Below are 22165 nucleotides of genomic sequence, written 5' to 3'. Positions count from 1 at the left end.
TAATATCTGCTAGAAATGTGTTATGTAGGATGGATTTGCTAAGCTCGGCAATATAGCGTTTACTTTATGCTTGCAATGAGTGATTTCCGTCTGATATGAAATAGATTTGCCGTTACTAAGATATTTGCCAAACATTTTCTTTTACTTCTATACTCATTTCAAAGTGTTTTTTTTTACATTGTGCTGAAAATAGTATTCCTTTGGTTCACTGCACAAAGTATACATACATACTCTAGAAGACTTACTGTACATCAAGTATAATTTGCATCAGAATCAACATCTCCAAACCACAAGCAATCCAAGAAATGCACCTTTGCCTAAAATGCCTCTTCATAACAAAGGTCTTATTGTTTTGCTTGTGAGAGTTTTCAGTAGGCTACAGTTCCTCTTTTGTAAAATTACAGAAAGACTTTCGGATTAAACTTTTAATATACATACACACACACACACACATATATATATATATATATATATATATATATATATATATATATGTATATATATGAGATATATGTATATGAGTATATTTATATATATATATATATATATATATATATATATGTGTGTGTGTGTGTGTGTGTATATATAAGATATATGTATGTGAGTATATATATATATATATATGTATATATATATATATATATATATATATATATATATATATATATTTCTCTTGCAGTCTTTTACATATTTCTCTTGCAGTCTTATACATATTAATAGAAGTGAAATTTTGACACTCATTAGTTATCAGCTATATCTTCTGGTCTCCATATTCTTACATTCCTTGATAGATAATCATTTCAAGCCCTTAAATATCTTCCTAACTCATTGCATAATTCATTCTGCTAATAATGTTTCCTTTGATTGTGTGTGTAGATTGTCAAGGTATTATATTTTCAAGATGTAGGTAACACTGTTTAAAAGCGGTAAATGCCTGGCAACATTTATTCCACAATTTTTTCCGCGTTGAAAACGGATGTATTGACGTAAAGGAGTGATATTATGGTCATCAACCAATAAAATATAATAAAACGGATTGTAAAATTACGGTCGCCTGTATTCTACTGAAATACGGCTGTAAACGGTATATTTTTACGATGAATTTCCAATCAAAATTACGGATTTTTTTTACAGTGTACATGTGTTAATAATTTCCTAGGAAAAAAGTAATTACTTTTTAGTCCAATTTCCCTATAAAGCTTTAGCGAAAATAACTGAAATGGCTTCCTCGAGATCGGGGTAGAAACTAACTCCGTGAGAAGTGATGAAATAACAATTCCGAGAATTTCATTTTTGTCCAGTTCTAGAGCAGAAAGCATTCCATTTACAATGGAATTTCCACGCTCTGGAGAGTCGAGGCTTTATCCGTAAACGTATTAAGTGTGTGCTCGTGTTGTGCTGTTATCTTTTTTTTTTTTTTTTTTACCTACAACCCGAAAATATATCACCTTTAAGGACGTGGAATTTTTTCAATATTCTATGTCCACATAGAGAGAGAGAGAGAGAGAGAGAGAGAGAGAGAGAGAGAGAGAGAGAGAGAGAGAGAGAGAGAGAGAGAGAGAGATTAAAAGATATCATTCGGTAATGAGAGATTTATGTATGTAAGGAATTTTGTGTGGTCATATACATCAGATTACTGCATAGAATCGGTGTGCTGCTCACTGATTAACACGGTAAAAATGGCATCCTTTTGAAGAAAATTTCCCAAGCATTAGCCTCTTCATGTGTGTGCACTTAAGACCAAGTCATTCATTCATTAAAAAGAATACCAGACAATGTAATCCTGGAGGTTAAGTCCCTTTACGTCTAATTCTTCTGGCGTACCTCCAACCACAATAATTGAGTTTAGAACCGTTCATATTTCAAGTCAAGCCTCTTCAATTTTCTTTAAGAGAATAAAAAAACACGCCTGTCAGAAGTAATATGTTCGTGGGATGTCGAATCTTGCTATCCATGATGAAAGTAAGGCAGCAGTACTTGAGGTCAATGGTGCATCTTGCATGGGGATGGTTTCAGGCCAGTGATGGAGCAATCGATGACTGTGGAAAGGTAACGGCGGTTAGGTGACCAACCACATCAACGTGAATATGGGCAAAATGACGCTAAGCTGATGAAAATTGATTACAGCCGAATCCGTGTGTTTGGATGCACTTTTGATGTTTGATATGAAATACAGGCGCAGACCCAATCCATGATATCTTTAGTAATGCCATACTATATGAACTTCGACTTATGTAGTTGTGCAGTAGGATAACGGAAGGGGTGTGAGATGTCATGGATAAATTGAAACACCTGTCGGCGCATAAATGCAGGTATCCACGCCCGTGACATGCCTGTACTGGTGTAACAGAAGAGGGTGGAGTAGTAGTCTTCGAGGGCAACTTCTTCCCAATTAGTCCAGCCGTTTTCGGTAAAAATATGGAGGAATCGTTCAAATTCGGTTAAAAGCACCAAAATTTGCACAAAGTTAGCTTTTGATGTACCTTTTGAAATATGATAGAGAATTTTTGATATCTTTCCAATATGGCAGCCAAAATTCAGGAAAATGCTGCAATTCGAAGGATTTTCATTGTCGAGTCTTTACTTATATTTTCGAGGATGTTGTAAACAATGAGCATAAGAATAAGCATAGGAGAACAATATTTTACCAGCAAATGCCCATTTAAATTCTGAAATAAGTCAAACATATTGAAAAATTGCTCTAAATGTTGTTGTTATCTGTCTCAAATGGCTCTAAAGCTCCATATATAATGTGCTCAATAAGTATAAACTGATATTACATTAGTATTTTATAAATGAAATCATTAACCACAATAACATCTATAATTGTGTTGTCATAATGTATGCTGTTCATTAACTGCCCTACTGTTTTAGTTCACTCTATACTCACCAGGAATTCTTTATATTTTTTGTCATTCACCAGGGGTACAGACAACATACAGAAAGCAAGTCAAATCCTTGTGTGATACATTAGAAGACATTGGAAATCCATTCATGAAAGATTCATCTGATCTTCTTGTATTAGGCACCCAGGATGTTGTAGACAAAGAGATTATAGAAACCGTAAGGCATATCAAAAGGGTGGGAAATGAACAATATAGTGATTTTGTGAAGGAACGGCTAGAAGACAGTACCAAAAGACTGACAGGCCCTATCAAAAGGAACAAATTTCCTCTATTCAGCAGTCAGCCTACCCGCAAAGTAGTCATAGGAGAAGCAACAAGTTGCATCATTGAAACAAGACTGTTCTCTTTTCTCTTAACTGTATGAGAGATGGGGATATTGATGAGTTTTTCCGCCATGAGAATCAGTCCAGTCCACCATCATTGTCACAGGGTGGGAAACTTCGACATGAGACCAAAGCTGATCTTCTCCCATTCCGTACACAGCATAGCACCACAATCAAGGACAAGCCTGATACTGATGCAGTTCTTCTAGATGGGGCTGCCATTGTTAATATGCTTAACCCAGGTGCATCAAGAACATTTCAAGAGTATGTGACCAGGTATTTGTACCACATGTAAAGCGTCAACTGGAGTCAGCAAGAAGACTTGATATTATCTTTGATCAGTACTTCCAAGACAGTCTGAAGGCGACTGCTAGGAGTCTCAGAGGAGAGAGGGACCGCAGAAAAGTAAAGGCTAACACTCCTGTTCCTGGCAACTGGAAGGCTTTCTTGCAGTGTGATGCAAACAAAGCCGAGCTCTTTGGTTTTCTAGTGGATCAATGTACTACTGTCAGCTGTCTAGAGGGCAAGCAAATTATGTCCACAAAAGGAGAATTGATCCTTTGCAACCCCCATAGGGACAGCATTGATCAAATATTTCTATGCTCCCATGAGGAAGCAGACACTAGGCTTCTTCTCCATGCAAAAGATGCTGTTCAACGTGGTTGGGAGAGGATCATGATCAGAACTGTGGACACTGATGTAGTAGTGTTAGCTATAGCATTGTGTCTTCCAATTCACGCAAGTGAACTGTTGATCAGCTTTGGGGATGGGGACAACTTCAAATATATCCCTGTACACACCATAGCTGGTTCTCTAGGTCCAAAGTGTCGAGCTCTGCCTATGTTTCATGCCTTCAGCGGGTGTGATAACACATCCTCCTTTACTGGTAAAGGGAAGAAATCTTCTCGGGAGATGTGGCAAATATGTGAAAGTGTAACTGAGGTGTTTGCAGACCTTGGGAATGTACCAATACTGGAGAGAATTGACCAGCACATGGCAAACCTTGAGCGATTTGTTGTTCTGCTTTATGACAAAACAAGCACTGCCACATCAGCTGATGAAGGGAGAAAAGATCTTTTCACCAGGAAGGGCAGGTCTATTGATCTCATACCATCAACTTCTGCTGCTCTCTACCAGCATGTCAGAAGAGCATCTTATCAAGCGGGTCATGTTTGGGGCCAGTCACTTCTCTCCAATCCCGTGTTACCTTCACCTGTTGAATGGGTTGGATGAAAGGACCTGGGAATGCATGGGAACCCTATTGGTCAGATCTGCCTCAAGCATCAGTTTCCTGTATGGAATTCCTGAAATGTAGATGTGTCAAAGGCTGCAGAGGAAGATGCAAGTGTGTGAAAGCACAACTAGCATGTACGGCTCTGTGCAAATTCGGGGGGGGGGGGGATTGTGACCGTTTGTGATTAGACTGTGTACTTAAATTAGTCATTTCATTACTGTACTAGCAATTGATGGTTACAAGGATAAGATCTTCATATTGAGTTAATAAAACACCGTACTTATGTTTGATATTCAAATACATTCTTTACTTTGCGTTAAATTACAGAACAAATATGATTACAGCCGGTTTAATATTTTTGTATGCAATTTCTATAACAAAAAGGCCATTTGCTCCTTAAATGTTTGTGTGATGTGCTTACATTTGCTTTTAATGTTTAGAACATCCTTGAAGATATAGGTTTAGACTCTAAAATTGTGACTATACGATGAAAATAATTCAAATAGCAGCATTTTCCAAATTTTTGCCGGCCATCTTGAAAAAGTGGCCATATTGGAAAGATATCAAATGGGTCTCTATCACATTTCAAAAGGTACATCTCAAGCTAACTTTGTGCAAAATTGGGTGCTTTTAACCAAATTTGAACGATTTTTACTGAAAACGGCTGGACTAAATGAAGAGATATGTAGGATGTCCTACAGGTTTGGTACCCGAGTTTCTTTTGTTACGCTTCTGCCAGGGCCATGTAATCCATTCCCAGGTGTATGATAGCCAGCCTGTTTCTGGATAGGACATCAGAAATGTCAGAGAAATGTGGGCTTTGCCAAGCAGGACCAGTTGTTAGGGTGTTAAATGAAGATGTGCACAAGGGGCATGTGGTCCATGTGAATAATGAAGGACTTGCCCTCTAAGAAGTAGTGGAAATGAAGGACAGCCCAATACACCGCCAGTAGCTGGATTCCAGTTTGGAAAGTTTTCTACTTAAGAAGGACAATAGGCAGAGCAATCTGTTGATCATTGATTCAAGTATTGTCCCAATAGCAACATCACTGGCATCAGTGGTAAGTAGAAGGGGGTGCAGTCAGCACGGGAAAGGTGAGAACAGTAGCAGTTGATAGGGCTTTCTTTATGTTGAAGGGGTCCCTACTTCAGGTTTTTTGGCATGCCCTCGAGGGAGTCGTAGATGGTGGCATAAGTGGTGGCAATGGCTTGCAAGAACCAGTGAAGGTAGTTCAGCATGCCCAAGAACTCCTGCAGTCGAGGATGAAGGGAAGTTCTCTACTGCTGATACCTTCTCAAGGAGTGGATGAACGCTCTCAGAAGAAATATAATGACTCAAGAATGACACATCCTTGGCACCAAAGGTACACTGGTCATACCTGATTAAAAAGCTGTTTTGCTGCTGACGGTCGAGAACAATGCATAGGTGGTTCTCTTTGGAAGGGGAGAGTATTAGTATGTCATCTACGTAACATACACAGAAAGGGAGCTCCCCTAAGATGCCATCCATGAGTTCTTGAAATGTGGTCCCTGCATTACAAAACCCAAAGCAGGAGTAATTGAAAGTATATGTTCCGAAGGGTGTGGTGATGGGCGTCTTGGGGATGTCTTCTGGGTTCCTGGGCGCCGTATAATATCCCTTCAGGGGGTTGAGGGTCGAGAATACTTCACCACCGTGAAAGTAGGTGGTGATGCTAGTGATGTTGGGGAGGGGGTAATGGTCTGATTTTGTCTGCATGTTAAGACGCCTGTAATCCCCACAGGGGCATAGGGATCCATTCTTCTTCAGAACGATATGCAGGGCAATGACCATGGGCTTTTTGACAAAAGCCCATTTCTTCCATTTTAGTAAATGTGCTAGCAGCTGCCATATGGTTTGGTGCCAAATGCTTGAATATCACAAACACTAGGTGGTCCTTAATCTTAGTGTGAACTATGGGTGTTTGGCAAAGTTCTGGGTGGATGACGTTGGAATATAATGTGAGGAGGTGGGCGTAGGAATCCGTGGACACTCTTATGTGGAGAGCAAGGTCGGAGGGAGCAGGTGACAAAGGCGTGCACAAATAAGAGCTGATGTTGACTCTGGTCATCTGGTACTTCAAGGACAAGGTGTCGTTATTGGGAAGGGCGGCTTACATCGGTTGTAGGAGACATTGTACCCAAAGGACATGAAGTAAGTCCTTTTTCATGTAGAACTTTTAAGCAGCAGGCTGAAGGCAATCAATACTGATCATTTCCCTGAGGGCCAACAACACTTTTTGATCCCACAAAGGTTATTGAGTGAACTGAAAATACTTTGGATACACAAAGCAGCTGGCGATGGTGAGCACTGTTCAAGGAGGAATGATTTAAAGGCAATCGGAGATTTTCAGGAAGATGTCATCAGGGATCGCAGCGAGGACAAAGGCAACTTTGCCTCTGAAGCAGATCACTCCCTTGATGCAGAATTGATTCTCAGCTCCCTGAAACCATGCAAATGCATCCCTGCTGACAAAGAGCGGGAGCCTCACTGTGGCAGCATGGATAGATGAGTCGGGACGGTGGTGGGCATCTTTGGAGGATACAGTTGCCTGGGTGGAATTTGTTGCATCTGCAGTAAGCACAGTGAGCCGAGATTTTTTCCAATTCACCCATTCTCCCGTTTTGTTCACCTATAGTGAGGTCTCTAATTTTTTCTTGATTTTTGACATATTTATCATGGCTATTTTGGTTTCTTCTACATATATAAGACAAATCCATTTCAATTTTACTAAATTTTCATCACTGATAGTGACGCCTATACAGACACGTTTCTTGTGACAATACTTCTCTCAAAATTCACATTCCACTTTTTTCCTTTCCCTCCGAAGGCAACTATCCGCCATGATGTAATCTTATCTTTCACTTGTTCTTCCATGAGATTAACTACTATTTTCAAAGATTTCATCAACGTAATTTAGCGATAACATATCTCAGGACTAGGGAGAGTGAGAGAGAGAGAACGCTTTGTGATATGCTATCACTCTACAAATGCTTACCTTCCAGTATTTGAGTATTTGTTGCTGCATGGATTAGCAGAACCCAATTCAATAATTTACAGTTCTCCATGTCAAGTGGGGGAAAAGTTTAATGTTTACTCTTATTTTAATTGGTCATACCGTAGGTTTTAGTCTTTGGCCAGGCAGAAATACTCATCATTGAAGGAATTGTCTTATGGGATTGAGATTCCATCAGAGTGAATTCGATATTAAAGACCATTCGTGGCTTATATGAAACTATTAAACTCAGTGGCTACTTTCCTCCTGATAAGGGTAGAAGAGCCTCTTTAGCTATGGTAAGCAGCTCTTTTAGGAGAAGGTCACTCCAAAATCAAACCATTGTTCTCTAGTCTTGGGTAGTGCCATAGCCTCTGTACCATGTCCTTCCACTGTCTTGGATTAGAGTTCCCTTGCTTGAGGGTACACTTGTCCACGCTGTTCTATCTTGTTTCTCTTCCTCTGGATTGTTTTGAAGTTTTTATAGTTTATACATGAGATATCTAATTTGATGTTGTTACTGTTCTTAAAATATTTTATTTTGATTATTTATCTATTTTCTTGTAGCTTATCTATTTCCTTTCCATCCTGGGCTATTTTTCCCTGTTGGAGCCCTTGGGCTTATAGCATCTTGCTTTTCCAACTAGGGTTGTAGCTTGGCTTTTGATAATAATAATATATATATATATGTGTGTATATATATATATATATATATATATATATATATATATATATATATATATATATATATATATAACTATAAGAGAGATTACCCGAGTGCCATATGTGAATTAAATCATGATGACGGGTAGATGAAGATGGTTTGGGCATGCTCTTCGCACTCCCCAAGAGAGATTAGTTCACCAAACGTACAGATGGGCTCCACGAGGCTCTAGAAGAGTTGGAAGACCCGGGCCTACATGGCTAAGGACCATGAAGCGTGAAGTAGATGATGAATGGAGAAGTATTGATTTAAAAGCTCAAAATAGAGACGACTGGCGAAATTTAATCGATGCCCTTTGCGTCAATAGGCGTAGGACATATATATATATATATATATATATATATATATATATATATATATATATATATATATATATATGACTTGAACTGTAAAAGGCTTTGCGAAAATTTGGACATATATCCATGGATTTTCGCAGCTATATGTTGTAATTACATAAGCCAGTGTATGCCTTTGCTTTAGAGCATGTATATAGAGAATTTATCTCTCGTGTACATTGAAAAAAATACGATCTTTTGAGAATGGTGAAACAGAATTTATGAATATATTAAGTACAAAAATGACGGAAGTGTTTCAGAACTCATGATACAACTCCATTCATAAAGTAAACACACCTTTCACTGGACCTTGCTGTAGTCATATGGCACCTACTTGCGCATGCATACCGCCCTTCGATAGTCTAGGTACACGTCGAGACTATTATATAAGCTTACTAGTGAGAATATCTGTGATATTTCTTTTTCCTGAATGTTCCAGTATTAAACGTTTTGAGGCATACGAAGAATTTTATCAATAATGGCAATTTATATTCCGTAATTTTGAGTCCATGTGGCAGGATGTGGATGTCTGCGATTTCATTAGACTGTCCAGTCTTATCTTTTCCGGTGCTTGTGTGTAGCAATGCTTCCGGATTAGCATAAACCGTAATTCCTAGTGTATGATATCTGTCCTTCGAACAGTCCTTACTCAAGGTTGACAATCCTTCTTTATACAATACGATGAAATTGTAAGTGTCAATGCGGAATCAATATATTATGAATTTGAATAACTCCGTTACTCCATTCATACAACTATCAGGAATCACCCACCATTATCAAACTCACACCGTCAACTAATTAGGTTGTTTTGTATGTCGACAATGCGTATCTCTATATCATTTCCTTCTTATTGTCCCATTGTTTACCCAATCACGTCTCAAGAGAGAACAAAGGGTTTCGAAAGTGTCCTTAATTAGATTCCTTCTCATTTATGCAAAGTTGTTTATAGAAGAATTTACTTTCTGTATATTACTTCTTTTTTTTTTCTTTTATACCTTTTCTGCTCCTTTCCTTTTCTTACGGTCTCCTATCGTTTGACCTGGCCTTTATTTTTTTCTTTTTTTTTTCTTTTGTACAGCGTTTTACCTATTGTTAGAGAGGGGTTTAGTTTATTCCCATTATATTTCAGATTAAACTGACCTTATATCAGCATAATCGTATACAGAGACAATAATACAAGATTATCTTGGGAAAAGTCTGCATAGTGTAGTTATGTAGTTATGATAAATCGTTCAGTTTACCATTGTTCAGAAGTAGGTTGAAATATATAATTTTTATGCTGTGATTAAATCTGTTCATGCATCTGATCAAATAAAATTTCAAGATTTCATGAAAATATCAATGACTATCCAATAAACAATTTGACCCGCTTAGAAGTTCATTAATATCTTCCAATTACAATTCGTGTGTAGTACCACCGATTTAGCACAGGTAAAATTAGTAACTAAATTATAACCACCCACTTGTCTATTGGGAGATACTCGGTTCTCCTCATTTACTTCTGATTTGTCTATTCCTTATTTTGCATACTTCTCTCTCTTCGACATAAATGACTAGGCAAAAATATCGCATATAAAATCCCTCTTATTCAATGATTTATATATCATGAGTGTGGTAGAATAAAGACGTGTAAAGAAAAGAACTTTTTTTAAAAGATTCGCGTGTTCCTTGGTTGATAAATGATTCTCATGAATGCAGAGAATAAGAAAAAAAAGAGACATTCCTATAAAGATTATTTTAAAATCAAGGGAATAATAGAAATGATGCCAAGAATATGTTCGTTAATATGAAGAGTTGTCTGATCACTGAGAAGAACATTCAGCTTTATAAAAGTATAATTTGCAATTTATTAAAATCTATTACTGGTTTGAATGTCATGACTCGGCCTGCATCTCTCTCAGTATAAACGCACCCTCAACTAAACATAAGCAGCACACATACACACACACATATACATATATATATATATATATATATATATATATAATGTATATGTATACATATATCTACATATATACGTATATGTAACATGTATACACACACACACACACACATATATATATATATATATATATATATATATATATATATATATATATATATATATATATATATATGTGTATATATATGTGTGTGTGTGTATGTGTATGTGTTTAAATGTATAATTTTTGAAGTTATGATTTGATTGACTAATCATATAGATTTATATATATTTTGAAAGCATATCTATTCAACTATGTGGTTAAAATATATTATTTTATTTAAAATAACGATATTAGTTTTGGTAACAATTTACACACTTTCATATCCCAGCATCTGACTTTATATTTCCCTTACTTGCTTATATTTTGGGTAAATTATTATCGATGTAAGATGTATTATGTGTTTACTTACCTGTAAATTGAAACCAAAATGAACAAGCTGATAAGAATAACAAAGTTATCTCAGCCGTTTCAATGAACTTATTTGCACGCGTAATTTCGTTGTAAATTTTTAAAAACGAGAATTTGGTTGTTCAACTTCAAGTAATATTCACGCGCATAGAATATTGTTTAATTATATACATTTTATATAGTTTGAAGGCTTATTCATTGAACTATATGTTACTAAATATATATTTTTATTTAGAATAACACTTCTTTTAGATAACTTAATATCACTTACTTTCATATATTTTAGGGAGATTTTTATTGACGCAACATTCGTCAAATTTTGCAGCATATTTTGTTAACCTTACTTTTGGGGACCTATAGTACAAGAAATATGCATAATATATCAAACTATATACATCAATAGAAATAAAATTCATTCAGCTGAATGAAAAAAAAAATGATTTAACTTCTATCTACAATTGATTTTGTGTTTAGGTGAATGAAGTGAAAATATTTATGCATGATATAATTTTTTTTATATAGGTAACTAAAGTTTTTAGATATTTGTATATACATTTTTGGTATATATGTGGTTGTAAACTATAGTATACTAATTTAAATAAAGAAAAATTAAGACCAAAATAAGCTAACATAAAATCTTATGATGCTAGAGGGCTTGATTGTCAATGGTGAGAAATTAAAAGGGCATTAAAATCTCCCGAAAGTTGTTGCTGATAGTCACGGAAGAAAGCATTAACCATGTACCGAAATGTATTCTTTGGGAAGGGAATGTTGCCGATACATATCCTCTTGCCTTTTGTACAAGGCAAGAATGTACTTTGTACTACATTTGTTTTTATGAGAAAATATGTTCCAAGTACATACCGTCATTCTCATGCATAAGAGGGAAGAGATCGGTCAGCAGTGTCTTTGTCTCAGCTGGGCAAGAGGTGAAGACCCATAACGCAATGGCTTGTCATGCCAAGATTACTCAAGCTGTGATGGAGCGTTTGGATTCCGTAGGTAAATTGAAATGTAGCATGTGGAACCTTAGCTTTTGGAATTCATGTGTGTAGACAATCGTACGTGTGGACGATTGTTTGCTTAGACCATTGTGTTTGTGCCAACTCTCGTGTGCGTGGGAGGCTATCCCACATGTGCTGATTCTTGTGTGTATGGAGATGATATTGCTCATCAATGATCGTGCACATGGCAGAGATTGTGAACTTTTAAATTCTAGATCGTGCCAGTGATCGTGATCGTGATCGTACCCGTGAACCTTCATCTCTTGCGGACTGAGAACAATGAGCAGTCCTCATGTGTATGTATTGGGAAGGTGCTTGTTGATTGTGTTCTCCGGAGAACTCAGCAGAGTTGCTTGTAGTCATCTTGGAGTTCGTGTGCATGAAAAGATCACCTAAGTGTCCCAGGAGCGTGCCTGGCAGGAGAGGGACGAAGGACTAGAGCATGGCTTGTCATCCTGATCAGTATTAATTGTGATAGCTCTCTTGCGAGATTTGACACTTGAGGTAAAGGCCAAAGCCGTTGAACGTCGTACCTTGACTATTCCCCGGAGGGAAGGTTTTGGTATAATGCTGCTACTCCCACAAAAACATGCAGAGGCACTCGACAAACTCGAGAACGTTTGACTGATTGGTCCTAATGTGCTTCAGTGTCATCTATGGAACTCTGTAACAGGTGTCACATCTGAAGATTCAGTTGACGTCTTTGGAACCCTGCACCAGTGGACAGCATTAGCAGTAGTCTCTTCACTCTGTCCCAAAGAGAGAGAGAGAGAGAGAGAGAGAGAGAGAGAGAGAGAGAGAGATTTCGTCCAGGAAGGGGAATGGAGGTTGGCTCCCTTCATCCATCGGTTACAGCACTCTCTCCCACAGGGAAAGAAACGGCAAGGATTCAGCGAATGTAACCCCTGTTGATTGGACTTCCTGGACTTCACAATGACATCTTCACTCAAATTTCTGAGAAGTCACGGGGAAGAGAAAAGAGAAAGGAAAACTTGAAGCCCATCTTCCAAGTAGTGTAAGGGCAATAAAAAAAGTTCTCGTAGAGCAGGACACAACTGCTAGATGACTGTCCTTAGCACCTTCTAGGATCGGCAGACATTGGAAGGCACAAGAACGGCAGTGACCCTCCCCTTACACTTGGTGGAAAGTTCTAACAGAGCACCAGGGATGTCCAAGTAAAGCCTTCCCTAGGCTCAAGTATTTGACCACTTGCAACAGACATGCAGCCTGACAAGAACAAGTATATTGCATAGTGGTAGGTAGCACAGAAACTTTTAACACAGTTACATTTATCAGAAAAACACATCAAATCCAATTTTAATGTCTCTGGGACACGACTGCAAGACCAAAAATTCTTCCTGAAAGAAATAGCAAACCATTAAAACAGCCAGATGAGGGCACCAAAAAGTGCCTTTGTACTTCGCAGCTAGCGAACAACTGTTTACCAAATTAAAAGTCTAACGTCTGTTTCAGCTTCACCGATATCATACTCCTATTAATTAAAGGTAGATGGTTGGTTTTACGTGTAGGAACAATGATTTTTCACTCAGGAACCACCCTTTGCTAAGGGAAACAGCTTTCTTTCAAGACTCAGGGTTAGTCAGTAGCTATGGCTTTTACGGGGGGTGGGGTGGGGAATCGACACTATTTTGTTAAGGAAATGGTGCTTTTGTTTGTAATCTCACTTAGGGGAAAAGAATTTTTTTTTTTTTTTTTTTTTTGAATTACCGCTTGTTAAGGGAAGCAACTCCTTTTCTCTGGAAGCACACCATGTTGGGTTAAACTGTATTTTTTTTTTCCTGGCACTACCTTTTCCTCTGGAATATCTTTTGTTCGGAGAAATTACTTTTTCCTGTGGAATATCCTTTTGTCAAAGGGAAATAGCCTCTTCACCAGGAATATTCTTAAGTTAGGGAGATACAACTTTTTCCTGTGGTGTATAATTTTGTTATGGGAAATAGCTTTATCCTCTGGATTATCCTTTTGTTATGGGAAAATGGCATTTTCATCTGGAATAATCTTTTAATAGGGGGAAATGGTTTTTCATCCAAAATATCTTATTGCCAGGAAGAAACGGCCTTTTCACCTGGAATATCATTTTGTTAGGTTGAATCAAGTTTATCCTCTGGAATATTGTTTTGTTTGGGGAAAACAGCTTTTTCACTTCATGCGTTTTAATGCTTTCTTTACTTCTACTTTTAGGTTTGGTAATAGCTCTGGTATTTCATTATTTTTATCGGCAAAATTATTTTTTATATTACTATCAATATGTATATATACATACACACACACACACATATATATATATATATATATATATATACACAGTATATGTATGTATGTATGTATATATATATATATATATATATATATATATATATATATATATATAGTCTGTGTGTATTTATGTAAATATACATATATATAAAGTACCGTACATACTGTAAATACACACATATATGAATAAAGACCAATTGTAGTTTGGAGACTAACAGTTACAGTTATATATCTAATATCACGCCGGTGGAATAATAAAATGATCAAATGACAGTAAATTACAGTATATTTTCCATGTTTGAAAACAGGCGTCAATTCCACGTCAATTTGTATGCATATAAAGCTTTGATAGCCTTGTCGAAACACATCTATGCATTGAAGCCTACCGTTACTGGTTTACAAATTATATAAACATTTAAAGATATAATAGGACTTCTGTCCTTAAAAAGTAATTGAAAGAAGTATATCCTGCCATCCAACATCTCTGGATTGCATACATTAATGCAGCGTTCTATTTACCCTGGATTATATCATAACGTTTCACTGTATATTTATGTAGCATTTTTCTCATATGAATATAGAATCTACAGGTTATTTTCAACAATAATTTGTTTATTTCTTATAACAAGGGTGACTTATTACTTTTTTATTTCCTTTTAATTTCTAGATATATATATATATATATATATATATATATATATATATATATATATATATAAATATATATGTATTTATATATATATAATATATATGTGTAAGTGTATATATATATATACATATGTATATACACACACACACACACACATATATATATATATATATATATATATATATATATATATATATACACACCATAGATGGAAAATCCTTTTGTTTAGAGACTTGAAACATCACACAATAGCAAATCTGTTTTCTATTCTTCCCACCAAATACTTTGGCTTATGTATGCATATATCCGTTTAATTCAAATACATTTCACTTAAGTAGGTTTTCCTTTCTTTATATCATTAGCAGATTGATTAAGTGGTTATTGTTTGTAGGCTGATATGTGTGTTATCTATAATTTTATATGTATGGGTGTGTATAGGCGATTGAAAGCAGAAAGTTCAATATTTTGGACTAAATTTATTACGATCCACCAAAATTTCGGGAAATCGTCTTTTGCATCGTCAGGGCTAAAACAAGAACAGCAACGCAAATTGATAGACGCAAATCCGTTTAATCAGTGAAAATTAATTCGTGAGGCAGGATCTTAACAACTACATCGATATAAAATGGATTACAATATCGCACTTTTTGAGAGGGGATACCCTAACGTGGTCAGGGTCACCCATACTAGGTTGGTTTCATGTGAGCGATCAGACGAAAATCTTCCATCATCACTAATCTGCAATGGCCAGCGTGTTGATGAAAACGGGGCAAACCCAATATCTGAATTGACAAGCATGGGTGAGGCCTTTGTCCTGCTGTGGACTAGAAAGGGTTGCATTTTGTTTGTTGTTATTGTATAATATCCCAAAGACAAAAAATACAGATACGGTAAACAAAATACATACACATAAAAATAACCTAAAATATAATAAAAGAACTCACATAACGCAAGCTCTTTAAAGCAAAAATCAACACAAGCAATCACCTTACTGCTTAAGGTAAATTCCTAAACTAAAAAATAAAATATTGCCGGAGTGTTTAGTGTTAGATTTTTTATATGGTAATAAGAAGATTATGCGGCAAAGAACAGTAGACAATAGGTAAGGGAATAGAGATACTTGAGTTATTTAGAGTTAAGGATAGTTGTTTGACGAAAAGTGACTCGAGAGAAGGTAGAGAATAGATATTGTATGATTGGGGTAAAATTATTAAATTAGAATAATTAAAAGGCTGCTTGCATGCATAAGTGCGATAACGGATGAAGGGAAATTACTTTTTATTCAGTTTGATGACCGGCACCTTAATGGGAGTCAATGCTGTTTCTCAAGAATTGGATCAAGTAACCATATTACAGTTGGGACAATGATATAAATGTACAATTGAGGACTGCATAAACTCCGGAAGAGTGTCTTTGAAGCTGGACAAACTTCATATTTTCAGGAGATTCTTGAAACCAAACTTTAACAAAGGGATGCAATTCAGAAATGGCTTTCTCAAGTTTACATTTAATATTTCTATAGTAATATATAAATGTTAAAGACGTACGTTTGCTTCTTTGGAAAATTAAAGGCTTTTGCTTTCGTAATAAAAAAAAAAAAACATATTCAAAAGCTGCTGTGTAAGTTTTTCATATAAGTTATATCGTTAAAAATTACAGACAAAATATAAATTCAATCTTCTCGTGGAACCTGTGCCAATCTAAAGATAGATTAAAACCTCTAAAAACAAGCGTTTCACGAGAGTTTAATTGAAATGGAAACGGATAGTGACTAACAAAATTAACTTAATTCCGGCAATAAAAGTTATTTCCAAAAATTTCAAGGCTAAATGATCGATTGGAACGGGATATTAAAATGTCTAAAATTGAAAGCTGGTCATTATATACTACTCTAGATCCAAAGTTAATTTCATATTAGGATGAAATGAGTTTATGTACGATGTCTATTTCTAAAAGGAAAAAAGGTTTTATAAATGGAACGTCTATGAAATAGAGATTTAAAAGCTAGAAGCAACTTATTCATGAACAAACTATTCAAGGTGATGCATAAAGATGTTAACAAAGGTTGGTTGTTAAAGTGAACCCAGTCCCATGCTAATTATTATTATTATTACTTGCCAAGCTACAACCCTAGTTGGAAAAGCAGAATGCTATAAGCCCAAGGGCTCCAACAAGGAAAATAGCCCAGTGAGGAAACGAAACGCGGAAAAATAGAATATTTTATGAAGAATAACATGAAAATAAATATTTCCTATATAAACTATATAAACTTTAACAAAACAAGAGGATGAGAAATTAGATTGAATAGTGTGCCCGAGTGTACCCTCAAGCAAGAGAACTCTAATGCTCTTGTTACTATAGACAAATGGTAGGGCTGCGTTGATGAGATTCCACCAGGCTTTATTATCAAATCCTTAATAAAAAGATATTTTATATAAAAAAATTAAATACAAAGAATCAAGCTTTTTTATCCAATCCTTAATTTTAAAAAAAAATTATAAAAATGGAAACATAAAAATCAAGCTTTTTTTATCAAAATCTTAGAGAAAATATTTTATATATAATCTATGGAAACAAAGAATTAAGCTTTTTTATAAAATCCATATTAAAAAATATTTATAAGAATTGGAATTATAAAGAATCAAGTTTTTTTATCCAATCCACAATAGAAAAAAATTATTGTAAAAAGTGCAAATAAAGAATCAAGTTTTTTTATCAAATCCTTAATAAGAAATATTTGATATATAAAAAGTGGAAACATAAAGAAACAAGGAAACTGTTGATACTGTAAAGAGTAATCGCAACAAAAAAAAAGTGAAAGATTTATTGAAAGAATTAGTCTTCTGGGTTCAGCATCAGACAACTTATCTGAATAGCTAGTTAATATTATTAATCCTTTAGTTAACACCATTTTAGAATCAAACAAGAAACAATGTAGACTTGATCAGCTAATTACATAACACTATAGTCAATCCTTTTTAGCGAGGCAGATTTGCACTGACTCGCAGGGGTGCCCTTTTAGCTTGGAAAAGTTTCGTGCTCGCTGATTGGTTGGACAAGATCATTCTAACCAATCAGAAACCAGGAAACTTTTCCGAGCTAAAAGGGCTCCACTGCGAGTCGGTGCAAATGCGTCTCATTGAAAAAAATTTAGTATAGTTAACAGTTCCTTCAGGGTTGTGGTGGCCAATGTGGTAACGTCCCTGACTGGTGAATGCCAGACTGGGGTTCGAGTCCCGCTCAAACTCGTTAGTTTCTTTGGTCGCTGCAACCATACCATTCTTATGAACTAAGGATGGGGGTTTGGGGAGCGTATAGGTGTATCTGCTGAGTCATCAGCAGCCATTGCCTGGTCCCCCCTTGGCCCTAGCTTGGATGGAGAGGGGGCTTGGGCGCTGATCACATATGTATATGTTCAGTCTCTATGGCATTTTCTTACTTGCTAGGGCAATGTCACTGTTCTTGCTTCTGTCATTCATGAGCAGCCTTTAAAACCTTAAACCTTAGGCTAGCCAGTTTTTACGTCTAATCCCTATTTCTTAAAGTACCCATTAATGACGTGTTGAAATGTCGATCTAATACCCCTAAACAATAGACGATGGAATTTACCATTTTCTAATGGTGCTGTAATAGAATTAATTGAACTGTGTATAAAAGATCGAAAATATGAATTCAATCGGAAATTTTATACACAATCATTTGGTATTGTCATGGCAACCCTCATATCTCTAGTATTATGTAATCTGTACATGGATTTTTTTGAAAACCAAATATTAAGTAAAATTACACGTAATATTGGAAAAAGGTTTCGCTATAATGATGACCTACTACGTAGACAGGAAATTAAGATTTAGATATACATATTTTTTTGTCATAGATTGAATGGCTTGGGACCATCAATAGATTTTACTTAAGAGTTGGAGAATAATTATAGCTTTACTTTTTTGGGGGGATTGCCATATAATCAGGCGCAATGATAGATTCAAGTCTGTCTACAGAAAACCAAACGATATCTCTGCATATGTGCTTTTATACTCAAATCACAATAGTTAAGTTGATAAATTAGTATTCACTTTAAAGGCCACTCATGAATGGAAGGGGCAAGGGACAGTGACACTGCCCTATCGAGTAGGATAATGCCCTAGAGACTGAGCATATATATATATATATATATATATATATATATATATATATATATATATATATATATATATATGTGTGTGTGTGTATATATACATTATATATATATGTATATATATATACATTATATATATATACATACATATATATATATATATATATATATATATATATATATATATATATATGATCAGCGGCCAAGCCCCCTCTCCACTCAAGCTAGGACCAAGAAGGGCCAAGCAATGGCTGCTGATGACTCAGCAGATAGTCCTATAGGCTCCCCCCAAACACCCCATGCTTAGCTCACATGGTGAGGTTGCAGCAACCAAAGAAACTAAGGAGTTTGAGCGGGATTCGAACCCGAGTCAGGGACGTTACCACATCGGCCATCATAACCCTATACTGTATTTTTAAGCGCATTACGGTTAGAGTACCTCGAAACTGTATTAGACGATGCATTAAAAAAAAAGTCAATGTTTATGTAGCATTTAAGAGTAATACCACAATGAAAAGAGTTTTTTTTTAAGATTTCTCCTTGCTGTACCTAGGGGTACGTATATCATATCCCCAGTAATTCATATGAAAATCTTTATATCTGTTAAACAGTTAAAGCCCCTGAAAAGAGAATTGAATAACATAAGAAAAGAGTGAGATATGCTCAAGATAAGGTAATGTTTGTTTAAGTTAGAGATCAAAATCACATTATTAATTGGTCATGTGAAAATATATTGGTTCAACCCAATAACTCACAAGGAAGAAATTTCCAGCTTTATAAAAGAAAGTTTTATAATAGTTTAAGTATAAGACAGGAAATATACGCATTCAAAGCATTTATAAGCAAAGAGATTTGTAAGCTTCATAGATTTAAGAAAAAATCATTTCTTTTAAGCAGGTTTGAATTTAGTGACACCTGGTTTCAATCTCTAGAATTATGTACCTTATATCATGTATGTTTCTCATATTAATCTTCTGATCTGTATTTTCATAAATAATATAATTGTACATCCACATCTGCATATGCTTTACTGTACACACACACACACACACACACACACACACACACACATATATATATATATATATATATATATATATATATATATATATAAGGTATATATGCAGTATATACAGTATTTACTGTATATCAACAATAACCAATGTAGCCATTTCTAGTCCACTGCAGGACAGAGGCCTCAGACATGACAATTCATGCATGGGGTTTGAATAGTTTTTATCACCTCACTGGCCAGTGCGGATTGGTGATGGTGGGAGATTTTCGTTTGATTACTCACAGCAAACCAACTTGTTATAGGTGGACAACACTAAAATCCTTTCTCTATGTTAAGGTATACTCACTTAGAAAAGGATATGCTATATATACTGTACATACATACATACATACATACACACATTATATATGTATATATATATATATATATATATATATATATATATATATATATATATATAAATATATATATAAGAGTGTGTGCATACGCTTGTACACATTCACGCGCGCGCACACACACACACACATATATATATATATATATATATATATATATATATATATATACATATATATATGTGTGTGTGTGTGTGTGCAAGTATGAATATTGGTGAGCTTGGATTTATATACTGTACTATATCATGCTTGAGTGTGTAAGTGCATGTATGTACATTATATGATTTTGGATATATATGAATATGAAAAATTATTCAAGAAAAACTCGTATTAGTATAACACATTTGTAGATAACTATCGGAAGGTCTTAAAAAAAAAAAAAACTTGACATATGACCTGACCCTTTAATCACACCACATGACTAAAGAATTATAAGGGTCAGAGGCGTGTAGCAAATACAGGTGACTTATTTCTCTGATGTTTTGTTCTACAAATGTTTGTATGTATGTTCGTACTCTCACTGCACCATACATGTTGTGAAATTCTCTAATCAGTAATTCAGTCCTCTTGATAATGTCGTGAGGTGAAACTAATCAGGATTCACTTAGTATTTTCCTCTTTTTCTTGTGGTTTATTGCATCTGAGCATCACGCATTCCTGCGAGTTTTATATATATATATATATATATATATATATATATATATATATAGATAGATAGATAGATAGATAGATAGATAGATATATGTGTATGTATATATATGCTATCACGTGCAAATATATGCATACATATATTTATATAAAACATGTCTGTGTGTGCACACATATATATATATATATATATATATATATATATATATATATATGTGTGTGTGTGTGTGTGTGTATTATATATATATAACTATCACATGCATATGTATAAATGTATATGTGTATATCCTTGTGTGTGTGCTTTATACAAATATATATGTATACATATATAGGTATGCATGTGTGTACACACACACACACACATATATATATATATATATATATATATATATATATATATATATATACATTTGTATGTATATATGTATATATATGTATATATATACATATGTATGTATAAATGTATATGTATATATATATATATGTATGTATGTATGTATGTGTGCATGTGGTATGTATACATCTGGATGTGTAGGTAAGCTATTAAATATTTTCAGTCAGGAAAAACTGCTCCTGACATAATTCGTACTTTAATTCCATAGTAATAATTAGATTGAAAAGCTGTATTCCTTTATCAAGGATTTTCCAACTTATTTTGTGAATATTACTGCCTCACTTCATATAAAGAACTATAAATCCCTTCAGTTAAAGAGGAGACTGCACAAACAATATATCTAAAGTCACTTTTAACCAAATAGTGGTATAGTTATAGTTACTGAGTTGACCTGTCCTATGATTATTTCATGTTCATATATGAATATAAGAAATCATAAACTTGCATCAGGCATAAACATACAATTTTCTGGTTTTTCGTAAGTTTAGAGGTGGAGATGCTGACACCTCGCCGTTTTCCGTGACCCTAATAAAAGCCGATATCCAGTTTGTGCAGGATGAAGGGGTTGACCTGCACTAGAAAATCACGGCACCAAATATACTCTGTAGAGCTCTAATGACTCCAAAGATTATTATCATTTTAGTTTTCATCAAGGCATCTGGGAGTGAGTTGATTATCCTTAGAGATCCTCCTCTACTCTGGTATAATGCGTCACAGTG

The 22165-nt window shown here is 35.1% G+C and overlaps 1 protein-coding gene across 1 annotated transcript in view; it reads left to right on the top strand.

Moving 5' to 3' along the window:
- LOC137617199 (sarcoplasmic reticulum histidine-rich calcium-binding protein-like) overlaps positions 1 to 22165 on the top strand; it is a 40973-nt gene that overhangs the window by 1512 nt on the left and 17296 nt on the right. The gene's annotated exons all lie outside the window — the stretch shown is intronic.

This window comes from Palaemon carinicauda, chromosome 23 (assembly GCF_036898095.1).
Source record: "Palaemon carinicauda isolate YSFRI2023 chromosome 23, ASM3689809v2, whole genome shotgun sequence".
NCBI lineage: Eukaryota > Metazoa > Arthropoda > Malacostraca > Decapoda > Palaemonidae > Palaemon > Palaemon carinicauda.
The sequence above is the reverse complement of the archived record's forward strand: the minus strand, read 5'-3'. Positions and strand labels throughout refer to the sequence as shown.